This window comes from Podarcis vaucheri, assembly GCF_965113315.1.
Source record: "Podarcis vaucheri genome assembly, chromosome: 14".
Taxonomy (NCBI): Eukaryota; Metazoa; Chordata; class Lepidosauria; order Squamata; family Lacertidae; genus Podarcis; species Podarcis vaucheri.
The window spans coordinates 7,947,671-7,959,804 of record NC_138752.1 but is presented as its reverse complement, the minus strand read 5'-3'; the positions used below and the strand labels follow the sequence as shown (position 1 = coordinate 7,959,804).

The 12,134-nt window shown below is 47.7% G+C and overlaps 1 protein-coding gene across 1 annotated transcript in view; it reads left to right on the top strand.

Annotated features, from left to right (window-relative positions):
* Positions 1-2,528: 2,528 nt before the first annotated feature.
* ZNF592 (zinc finger protein 592) overlaps positions 2,529-12,134 on the top strand; it is a 45,538-nt gene continuing 35,932 nt past the window's right edge. The window contains exon 1 of the mRNA XM_082198312.1: positions 2,529-2,638. The gene's annotated coding sequence lies outside the window, so the exon portion shown is untranslated. The remainder of the gene's footprint in view (positions 2,639-12,134) is intronic.

The window sequence follows — 12,134 nt, the reverse complement described above, 5'->3', positions numbered from 1 at the left end:
GCCGACTTATAAAAAATATTGGGGGAGCCCATGAATAATAAATGAAAGCTCATGAATAATAAATAAGCTCATGAAAATGCAAATAAAGTGGCGCCGCCTCCTCGTGAGCGAATAGGGGAGAGCGTGCTGCGCCTATTAATCAGCTCCGAAGGAAATTGGGTGGAGCTTTTGCTCGGGAGGGAGGGCAGGAGGCATGCAGCCCGACCCTGTGCATTTTGGGCTGGGGGAGGGGCGGCAATGGCGCTCTGCTGGAGGGGCGCCCGAGATTATTGGGGGGGCGGAGTCCCCCCAAACGAATTTTTGAGGGGGCTCGGGCCCCCTCAGGCCCCATGGAGTCGGCGCCTATGCTAGGCATCATTGTTGGTGGGGACCCCATGAGGGAAGCTGCATAACTTTGGGGGCCGAGGCAATTTCAGTGGTGTAACCTTATTTGTTAAATGCTCTTTGGGGAGGTTTGCCTGGCAACTACTCTGTTACTCTTTCCTTTTCCCAGGCCTTTCATTATGCTTCTTATGCCATTTTATTTTGTAAAATCTATTTATTTTATCTTTTTGGTGGAACAATTTAAATCAAAAATTCATCAGCAATAAAAATAAATAAATCTCTCAATGGAGCCCCTCACATGTTGAAATAGCAAGGCCATGGGATCCAGCTGCAACGGCAACCTCTTGCCACACACATAAGGATCCTTCACACAGCAGCGAGTGGGGCAGCCAGTACACTCTATGGCAGCAGAGGGTATCCCTAGAGTTTTTGTTATGGAAAAACCAGGGGTTGGCTTTTGCTGTCCAACTCCCCAAGAGACTCATTCTGGCAATTCCTGCAGCAAGCTGGTGCCAAAGGCATTGATCTGTTTTCCTTGGGGCCACATCAGCAAGTCATCTGGGCAGCCTAGGACCACCACAAACACTGCCCAGGTTTGCACCGCGGGGGTGTGTGTCATTGCAGGGGTGTTGTGAGGATCAAAAAGCAGGACCTGAACAGCTTGGAGGAAGAAGCAAATAAATAAATAGCATGAGGGAAATAATGAAGTGAAGAAACAACAATGAAATAAATTATGTCTGCCACCCTGAACCCCTTGGAAAAAGGACATAAATAAACTTGTTCCTATAACATTTGAAAGCCACCCTGGGGAAGGCTGGATTTTTCCTTCTTTTCAGGTGGGTTATAAATGCTATTATGAGCAAAGTCATTAATTGCTTTTGGTGCCTTTCAGGGTTTATTATTGCAAATAACAAGAAAGGGCTGAAATGCTGAGGCTGCTGGAGGTGTAAAGAGGCGGAGGGAACATTTTTTTCATATGTGGTGTTAAAAGGGTAAGAGTACTGGGAAATGATCTATAATGAATTGAAAAAAAATGTTTAAAATTACTTTCCCAAAAAACTCAGTCCTTTCTGGGGATAATTCAGACTGAAATTCCCCTGGTGTCAGAAAAGGTTATTTATGTAGGCAACAACTGCGGCCCGTGTCTTGTTAGCCCTGTTATGAGAAAAAAAATGCTCCTTTTCCCTTATGGGGTACCCAAGAGCCCCTATAGATTCCTTTTGTAGGTTCTCTATCGGTAGGAGAAAATAACAGAGACCAACCAGACATTTTAAATTGCCCGCCCTGGAGTCCAAGACCACCCCCAGAAACATCATACATACATCACAGAAAAGGCGGTCTACAAGAGAAATCTGAGATCTGAGAGCATTGTTTTTACCCTGTCTGCCAGGTTACCTGTTAATGGTCACTAGATTGGATTACCTAGGGAGTTTGGCCATTCTTTTGTAATGATAATAATTCCTGAGCCAGGTCACAGGCTCACCCTATTCACACCTTAAATGTGCCTTTAAGGCAGGATTTGTGAGGACAGAGACAATGGGGAGGTTTCTGCATTTGCTTCGACTTTGTAGAGAAATATTTGAGGTGACTGAAAGAGTCAAAATGGCTTTAGGACTTTTCCTATGGCTTTCAGACATGTGATTTATATATTTAAATATGTGTTTGCTTGGTACATTTATTATATATTTATAAGACTTAAGAAAATCTTATAACACAACTGAAAACGCTGGCAGCGTTAAGATAAATTCAGCAGTGTAAATAAGTTTGGATGGGTGTACAGTAATAATGGAAAACCCGATTGGTATAGTTTTTGTAAAACAAGAAGGATTTATGATATGTAAAATGAACCATGGTGGAAAGAGAAGAAGGGAAGTCACTGATATCTTAAGGATGTGAAACGTAAAAGGGAAAATGTAATAAAAATTATACTAGAAAAGAAACGGCGAGGCTGCTGGCGTGAAGGCGAGCGGCTCCGAAGGAGGCTGGAGGGGGCGAGCTGGGCGGCAAAGCCGGGCCGCCAAGAGTTCAGGAGGTCGGGGCGGGCCTCCACTCCCAACCCGAGAGGCGCCGCTCCGCCGAAGCCCGGCCGCCGCCGCCGCCTTCCCCTCCCTGCCCGACCCGGGCGTTCTCCTCGGCCGCGTCCCGCTCACTGCGAGGCCGCCGGGGCGAGTGGGCCCGTCCTCCGAGGCCCCGCCCCGTGCTCAGCCCCTCCCGCGCCCTCCGCCGCCATGTTGAGGCAGCCGCTGCCCGGCGCTGGGTGAGGCCTGTGCGGGCCCGGGCGGCGACGGAGCCCACCGCGGAGCTGACGGTGTCGGTAAGTGCCGGCGGGGCGAGCGGGCCGGGGCGCTCGCGGCCGGGCCTGGCGCGGGGCGCCTCCCTCGGCGCCTGGCCTAGCGCCGCCGCGGCCCCTTGGCTGGCGCAGGCCCCTCTCCTCGGAGGCTCCCCGGGACTCGGGTAGGCGCGCAGGCAGGGAGGCGAAGTGGGCGGACGGGCGGGCAGACCGAGCCCCGTGGCAAGCGCGCCAGAGCGGCGACCCCGGCTCCGCCGCCAGCCAGAACCCCATTTTGCGGCGGCGGCGGCTCCAGGCTCACGCCATGCTCTCCGTGGGGTTGCGGGGCTGGGGGATGCCTGCCTGCACGCCGGCCTCCCCTGTGGGGCAGACCCACGGGCAGCGTGCCTCTTGCCCATCGCCATCCTCATCCGGGACCAGCCTGCGCCAGACCCGGGCAGCCTCCGTGCGCCACCCCACCGATTTGCACGTCCAGACGAGACGTCTGCGCCTTGCTCCCCCCCCCCGCCGCCGCCTCCGCCCTCTCCCCACTTTCGCAACCCACCCCCGTTGCATTTTATTTTTTATTTTTTTTTGGGGGGGGGATCAGAATACTAATAGGGTGCCAGTACACCCCTCTCTCTCTCCCACAGCTGAGTGCAGTCGCGTCACTTTAGGGGCAGGGAGATCGGGAAAGTGGCCCTAGAGACCTCCCGGCGTTGGAGCGGGCATTGCCCTTGGCAAAATCTCTGCCTTGCTGACCTGCCCCAGAGGTCGGGCAAGGTGTCCTCTTGTGGGGATGCCCACAGGCAGGCCAAATAGACGGGCAGGGCATCCCTCTGAATGGCTATTCAGGATGCTGTTATAGAACGACCACACACCTCCCCCCTCCCACTTACTGGGATGATTTATTTGCCCCCACCCAGTTGTAGGGGTGCCCCACACTTTGGTCCCCTTTTTACCGGGATCACTTTGCACGTTGGTTTGACTCTTGTTTTTGCTGCTGTGTAGACATTTGGACAATAGGACACACAGCCCGTCCTGACTCCCTGATATATGCACCTGTATAACCCATGGGTTTGCAAATAAACCTTGGTCATGCATGTGAATTTTCCATAGATGCAAAAGCAGAAATTGCAAAGTGGACTGAGCTCACATCAATTTGGCAAAGAGCTGCCTTCTCAGTCTTAAATTCTAGATCTAATAGAGTCCCCCTTGCAGCGCTGCCCACTTTTGGGGTCTCTTACTCTTCTCAACCTTGACAGGTGCCTTATTTATCAGATGTTGGTTTTTCTCCTGCTCCTGTGCCCTAAGCTTCAAAATACCTAACCTGCTATCAACACCACCTCCTTCTGGGCATGTTTACTCGGTTTCTACCCCCAAGTTGCAACATTCATGCGCACTCCCCTGGGGAATTCATATGGTGAGTGCTGCCAAGCATTTCAGTTGGCCAGTGGAAAGCTCCTTGGGGATGCTAAGCTTCAGCTGATTCTCAGATTTCTTCAGAAAGACCAGTCAGGTCTCATAAAATATTTGCAATCTGCTACAAAACATGCTAAGAATCAAGTCTAGTAGATGATATTGGAACTTAATCTGGAGTAAATGTGTCTAGGGTAATTTGTTTACAATGGGTTGTATTCAACTAACTTTCACAGTAGTGCATTGAAATTAATGGATATAAATTAGTCATGGCCATTGATTTTAGTGGGTCTACTATGAGTAAAAGTTAGTTGCTGTTTTTTTATCAAGAGCTGAAATCATTCCACACGCAGGGCTGTTGTAAGGATATTTTGGATAGGCAGATACTATCACCATATTACAGACAGGGGTTGATTATTTCTTTAGTTATTGGAGCAACTCAAGGCCACCCATGACTGAACTGATATTTAAACTGGGAACTCATGATTTTGACATTGAACCAACTCATAGCCTTACAGGGCAATCAGTGATGTGGATCGGAAAATTTCCCAGTGCTTTATTTTTCCATAGAATACTTTCAGTTTTATTCGTTCAGTACTAGCAGTGATTGGACGCCAATTACAAATACAGCATTTGGCAAGCTTGGCAGTTTCAAAATGTTTACTGTTGTTCGCTAAATGAAAGTAAAATAAGCATGCTAAATTAGATCACTCTTTAGCTCCTGCAAATTGAAAAGTATGCTTTACAAATTACCCTAATTTGCGGTGGAAAATTTTCTAGAAGACCCACATCACTGAGCACAATCCTATGCATATTCACTCTGAAGTATCATCTCCCCTCTCCCAAATATATATATATTCAATGAGGCTTATTTTTAGGTAAGTGTGTAGAGGATTACACTCACTTGCTATTTATTTATTACACTTATATTCCACTTTCCCTCTCTGCAATTGACCATGGGGACTTAGGCAGTCTCCCACCTAAGCACAGACCAGAAACAGGCCGACTTAGCCTTAGCAAGGTTGCTGCATCAAATGTGTTCAAACCATGTTCATCATGGGGATCTGGAAGACTAATCACAATCTAAAGCGTCATTGCCTTGAAGTAAACCCTGCTAAAACTTATGAGATCTACTGTCGTGTGATATGTTTCGGGTCAGGCTTAAAAAAGGTTTAACTTCTCTTGCTAGAATGACATTTTTACTTAGATATTGTGAGACAATTCAACATTTTTCTTTGGGGGGGGAGTAGGGGGGGGGGAAATGACCTTGCAATTGAATGATTATGCCAAAATAGATGTATCAGTATGTCAGGAGCAGAAAAATAATGCTTCAGGCAATGATAACAATAATACCAGAAAATGATTGTAAACATTGGCAAGTTAATTGTCTAGGTAAAGCAGTGTTTAGGCGATGCAGGTGGCGCTGTGGTCTAAACCACAGAGCCTAGGACTTGCCGATCAGAAGGTCGGCGGTTCGAATCGCCGCGATGGGGTGAGCTCCCGTTGCTTGGTCCCCTGCTCCTGCCAACCTAGCAGTTCGAAAACACGTCAAAGTGCAAGTAGATAAATAGGAAGGGAGACGGCGTTTCCGTGCGCTGCTCTGGTTCATCGGAAGCGGCTTAGTCATGCTGGCCACATGACTCGGAAGCTGTACGCCGGCTCCCTCGGCCAGTAAAGCGAGATGAGCGCCGCAACCCCAGAGTTGTCCGCAACTGGACCTAATGGTCAGGGGTCCCTTTACCTAAAGCAGTGTTTATTAAATGGAGGTGTTTGGAGGTGGGTAGTTAGGACTCCACCAAGGAATGAGTATGTGTAAACAAATTTAGACATCTTATTGGTGATAGCAAGTACTCAGCAATTTCCAATAGACGGTTTTGTGACTGTGATACAAAGAGGAGGAACTGAGCAAGAATACCCACTATGGGTTTTCGGTTGGTGTTGATGGCCCAAATACCAAAGAGCCGGTAATCTTAGAAATGAAGTGTGATTTTCAAAAAAATTGAGAGGTAATGAGAGCTAAGGGGTGTTATGATTATTCACTAACAGTTTGTGTGAAGACAAGTCCTTGCCCTGAAAAACTCAACACTTAGCAATTTGACACAAAGGTGAAGATAATAGGAAAGAACGTTGTTTGGATTTCATTATATGTGCTTAGGATACTAGGTTACTACTTGTCAATTTAGCTTTCAAAACAGTGCAACACTTTTTACAAGAAATGCTTGTCCAGTCTGTGACTTTATCATTGAAGCTGTTCGTTTCAAACTTGCACTTATAAATGTGTTTGCCACCAGCAAAATAAGAGCCTTTCCTTTGGTAGCATTTTTAGTGTCTTCAGTCTGCCCTCTGGGTGTTTTGCAGTGTTACACTTATTCTGTCCCTCTGGTTGACTTGACGTTTGGAAAATTGAGCAAACTGACTGATGACCATTGCTGGTGGAAAAGTTTTTGAATTGTTTCCGCGTCATCTTACTCTTTGGCAATCTCTTTCCCTCTTTAATGAAGGCATTAAAATGCCTGCTTGTTTCTTAATAGCATTAAGATTCTTCAAATCAAGACAGTTTCAAAAGTTAACAGGCAGTTAAGTCTGTGAGTGAATTTAAATTGGACAGGTCATTTGCAGTGAATGCATAAAGCTGAACTTGTAATTTCTCTTTGTGTTGGGCCTTGTCTCATCTTGATGGGACTATAACTCATAATATTGATGATGATGATGATGATGATGATAGTGTGCAGTCCTTATCTCCATTCAGCTTTTTAGTAACCTCCTAAGGTTCTTGCCATTTCCATTTGGTTGATAGGGCAATAAAAGTGCACATTTTGGAAAGGGTTAGCAGCACATATGTGAACCCAGTTGGAAAAGGGCTGTAGCTCAGTGGTAGAGTGGATGTTTTGCTTGCAAATGGTGTTGGGTTCGAGTCTCAGCCATCTCATGTCAGTGCTTGGAAAGTCTTCTTTTTGAAATCTTGAGACCTGCTGCCAGCCTGTTTAAACAATAGTGAGCTAGATGAACGAAGAGTCATCTAGCGTATACCCCTAAAACAAGGTATAATACAATATGTGGCATAAGCTAAGGAATGGCAAAACACAGCCCTCAGGTATACGATTTAAATAAGGAATGAGGAGCTTGTAATCTTTCAGATATTGCTGGACTACAATTCCCATCATCCATGCCAGTGGCCATGCTGGCTAGAGCTGATGGAAGTTGAAGCCCAACAACCACTGGAGGGCCTCAGGCTCCCCATCTCTGATCTAAATAGACACGCAAGGAAAAGGAAGGAGTAAGTGGGTAAAGAATATTGACCCAGAATGTGTAGCAAATCCTAGAAGGCTTAACATTACCATCCCTTGGACATTTATTATGAATTGTAGGACTGCATGGAATGTTCTTCTTTGCATATTTTGTATCTGCAAGGAGGATACCAGATTATGATTGATGGATGCACACTTCTTCTTGGCTCTCATTGATGTGGTTTCCAAACTGAAGCTAGAGAGGGCAGTTCATAGAATATCTGAGAGATGACCAATGAGCCTCTTAAGATCCTGGTATTTAATGAAGGCAGTGAATATTTTCACTCTTGTATTTGGCATCACCATTTTAAGTGTGCATCATGCTATATTTGCATATTTTAAATTTTGCAGAGTATAATGGAAGTCTCAATAGAGCACTACGAGTAAAGGAGGGTGCTAGGATAACATAGGAGACTGAGCCAGACCACTGGTCAGTCGGGCCCAATATTGTTTAACAATTCTGGTTAGCCATGGCTTTCCATGGTCTTGGGATGAGACTTCCATATCACCTGTTACCAAATCCTTTTAAGAGGAGATATAGGGGAATTGAATTTTTGTTCTTCTGCTGAACTATGGTCCCATCCCCATTTGTGATTATTCATTTATTTAAATGAATGGATAAAATATTTGCAAGTAACAGTTGTGAGTGAATTTGGAACTACTGTATAGCAACACCCACAGCTCCCACTTTTCGAGCTTTTCCAGCTGTTTCATGATGATTGTCCAGCTGTTTCATTGGATTGTCTATGATGGCTTTGTGATGTCTGAAATGTCTTGTTACATAGTCTGATGCATTAGGAGCTCAAATGTTTCTGTTGGTAGTGGATGCTACAATTCTCTCGCAGAGAGAAAAACTACCATCCACAGACAAGTTGCGTTTTGAGTAATCTATCCGGAAGTGTTATCTTATTGCCACAATATGAATTTTGTATCATGGACACTTTAAGAAAGTTCTATACATTGTAGTTTTCCGAAGAGGTCATACACTAATACTAGAGCAGTGTTTCCCAACCTTTTTGGGGCAAAGGCACACTTGTTTCATGAAAAAAATCTCGAGGCACACCACCATTACAGCCCCGTGACGTCAGCGCGCAGCGTCACGCCGGGAGGGACATGAATTGCTAGCAAATTACATAATCACCTCCTTGAGGGCTGGCTCATCTTCTCCGAAGGCAGAACCCCATTAATTAACAGCACAGACTCACACCATAGCCAAGACGAGGGGGGAAAACCTCAGTCATGCACAGTCATGCACATGTGGGGGCTAAATGAGGACGAAGACCGGGCAGAGAGCAGGGTTCAAATCACCCCACCTGGCCAGGACAATCCCTGGGTGCTCCCTTGGGCCACTCGCCTGACCCACCTCGCAGGGCTGTTGTTGCGAGGATAACACGGGGAGAACCACGCGCGCCCCCGGGAGCTCCTTGGAGGAGAAAGCGGGCGATGAATGCAATGCACGAAATATATGAGAGGCGACCAGGTTTTGCAGGTGAGGGGCCCCCGCCAGCCTCCGCTTCCAACACCCGGCGCAACGACGCCGAAGTTTCCCCCCGGGCTCGGCTCGGGGAGCAGCGCTGCTCCCCCCCCCGGCTCCCCTTCGCCCTCCCGGCTCTCTCTGCCGCCCACTGGGGACCCCCCTCACCTGCCAAGTCCGGAGCGCCGGTGGAAGTTGCATGCATGCATGCAGGGCACCGTGTTGCCATTGCATTGCACTGCACTCCATGAAACGCCTGCACGCATGCATTGCCTTGCACGCCTGCCAAGGGGTCTCCCCGCGGTCCGATGCGTCCCCTCCGGCGCGGATGCAGCATTGCAAAAATAAAAAAACCCCGACGCAGCCCTACCTGGGGGGCAGCCTCCGCCTCCGCCGCTCCGCCTCCGCGGGGATCCCCGGGCTCCATCCTGCCGCCCGATCTCCGCGGGGGCACAGGCAGGCTGCGCGGGGTCTGCGTGGAAGAGCCCCTGCCCGCCCGGCCGCCGCCGCTGCACTCATTCCATGGCCGGGAGAAGAGCGCTTCAAACAAAACGCCCGGCCCGCCAGGCCACGCTGGGAAACGTAGTTCGCGCACCCCGCGCGGGCGCGGAGCCCAAGGGCGAGGGGACTACGGATCCCGGCAGCCCCCGCGCCGGGGACGGAGGGGGAGAGGCCGGGTGCAGGGATGGAGGGACGAGTGGGCGAGCGAGTGAGTGAGTGGCAGCCGCCAAGCCTTGGCCGAGAGCCAGGAAGGGCCTCCCCGGAGGAGGAGGAGGAGGAGGGAGGCGCAGAGCGGGAGGGAGGGAGGGAACCCCAGGGGTCATCTAGTGACGGCGCCCCAATCGAAAATTTGACTTTAAAAAAAAATCTTTCGAATTTTTTAATTTTTCCCGCGGCACACCAGGCAACATCTCGCGGCACACTAGTGTGCCGCGGAACAGTGGTTGGGAAACACTGTACTAGAGAATATACAGAAATGGGCACCTAAAATGATCATCCCTGTGAAGAAAAGCTTTATTTCAGTTCAGAGAAAAGGTTAGTTAGGAATGGCAGGGCAGGATACTATTACAAATATACTAGCCATGATGGCTCTGCTCTGCTTCCACACTTGGGTATGCTTGATTAAAAGGACGGTTAAGTCCAGTCAAAGGCGACTATGGGGATGCGGCACTCATTTCGATTCAGGCCAAGGGAGCCAGCATTTGTCCACAGACAGCTTTCCGGGTCATGTGGCCAGCATGACTAAATTGCTTCTGGTGCAACGGAACTGTGACGTCAGCCAGACTGCACGGAAACGCCATTTACCTCCCCGCTGCAGCGGTACCTATTTATCTACTTGCACTGGCATGCTTTCGAACTGCGAGGTTGGCAGAAGCTGGGACTGAGCAATTGGATTACCATTTTCTGGAAACTGCAGAAGGGGAGAGTGCTCAAGCTTGGGTCCTGCTTGCGGGTTTCTCACGGGCCTCTGGTTGGCCACTGTGAGAACAGGATACTGGCCTAGATCCAGCAGAGCTTCTTAAGTTCCTATCATCATTAGAGTGCATAGAGAGAAATGGCTGTCTCCCCAAACATATTTGGCATTGTTTGGCAGCAGATTCAAGACAAATTAAGAAGTATCAGAGTACAGTGGAACCTTGGGTTGCGAACGTGATCCGTGCCTGGGGGCACATTCGCAACCCGCAGCGCCACATCTGCACATGCGCATGATGCGATTCGGCGCTTATGCGCAAAGCGTGATTTAGTCATCTGCACGAGCGCTGAAACCCGGAAGTAACCTGTTCCGGTACTTCCTAGTTTGGCGCGTCCGTAACCCGAAAACGCGCATCCCACAGCATTCGCGACCCAAGGTATGACTGTATAGACTTAGAGCTTATTCTGATGTTACTGGCAGTTATTCAGGGGTGGACTTTGGTAATCTTTTGTAACACGACGCTGTATGCGAGGCCAAAATTTGGTGTCCCCAAACCCCCAAGTGGATCTTCTCAATTATGGATCTTCTCATTTTTGTACCCCCTTGGCTCAGCGCTCTGGGTGGGGGAACCACCTGCACCACCCTAAACCTGGTGCTGAAACTAGGAAAAACTTATTGATAAGTGACTGGATGGGAGGCTGCATTTAAGATGCTCTTATTTGTTATTTAATTTGTAAATAAATAGTACTTATTGCAGGATGACCAGATGAAATTCTTCATCAGAAGATAATGGCCAGCAGAGTAAGATAGCATTAAAGAAACATTAGACAAAATCATGTTGGCTAACTTACTATTAGCCTTCACACAGTGGACTACAGTATCCATATTCAAAGTCAATATACATCTCAGATACTGGGGGTGAATAACAATGGATGGCTGTAACTATTGTACTCTTTGCTTTTGAGCTCCCAAATGACAACTAGTTGACTATTGTTGAAAATGGAACACTGAATTGAGCTTTAGTTGTAACAAGTGAAGTTTTTAAGTATAACAAAAGTTTTAGAAGTGAAATTAAAACTGCCCATAGCTTTATAGTCCTGGTTTAGATAACCCTGAAGTCCATGTTTTGTAGACTTTGGAACAAGCTCGGCTACACTCTCATGCGTAACTTTACGGTCTGTTTATTTTTTGCACAACCTTTCTCAACTTGATGTCTTCTATATGTTTTGTACTCCAGTTCCCATCAGCACTAGTCAGCCTGACACTGGCCAGTGGTCAGTGATAGTGGAAGTTGTAGTCCAAAACATCTAGAGAACATCAAGTTGGGGAAGGCTAGCTTAGCAGAAACCATTATTTTCTGTGATGTCTGAGTTGGGTTTCCTGTCTAAAGCACTGGAAACCATGGATTGTCTGAACTGCCCAGTCTTTCTTACCCTTAGTTCATAGACTGTCACTCACCGACACCTGGGATGATCTTCTGTGCTTCCTAATCTTTGCAGTCTTTGGTCGACACAAGAAAGCTGTTTTCCCATCACAAGGAATATTTTCAGACCCTTTCAAATATATACCTGCATTCATCCCAGTCTTGTGAAAAATCATTAATTTGGGGTAGAGCACAGTACAGTGTGGCTTAGGGTATTTTTCACACTTCAAGGCTTCCAACAGCAAAGTTAAAAAAAAAAGGAAACTTGCATAGAAACCATTAACCTTTCTTTATGAATCATCTGTGGTAGGCAAGATTCCCTAATGTAGAGTTTTTCAAACTTAGGTTCAGAGACCACTTGTAGCTTGTATGTTTCAGTGAGGTGTTCTGCAGAAGAATTGCAGAACAGTCAAGTACATCTGTATTTGGCCCCATACTTGTTTTTTCCCCTTTCTGACAGTGCAGATGAAGGCTGATTTCACCAGGTTTGGCTGTATCTAACAGCTGGCAAGACTCTTGCTTAA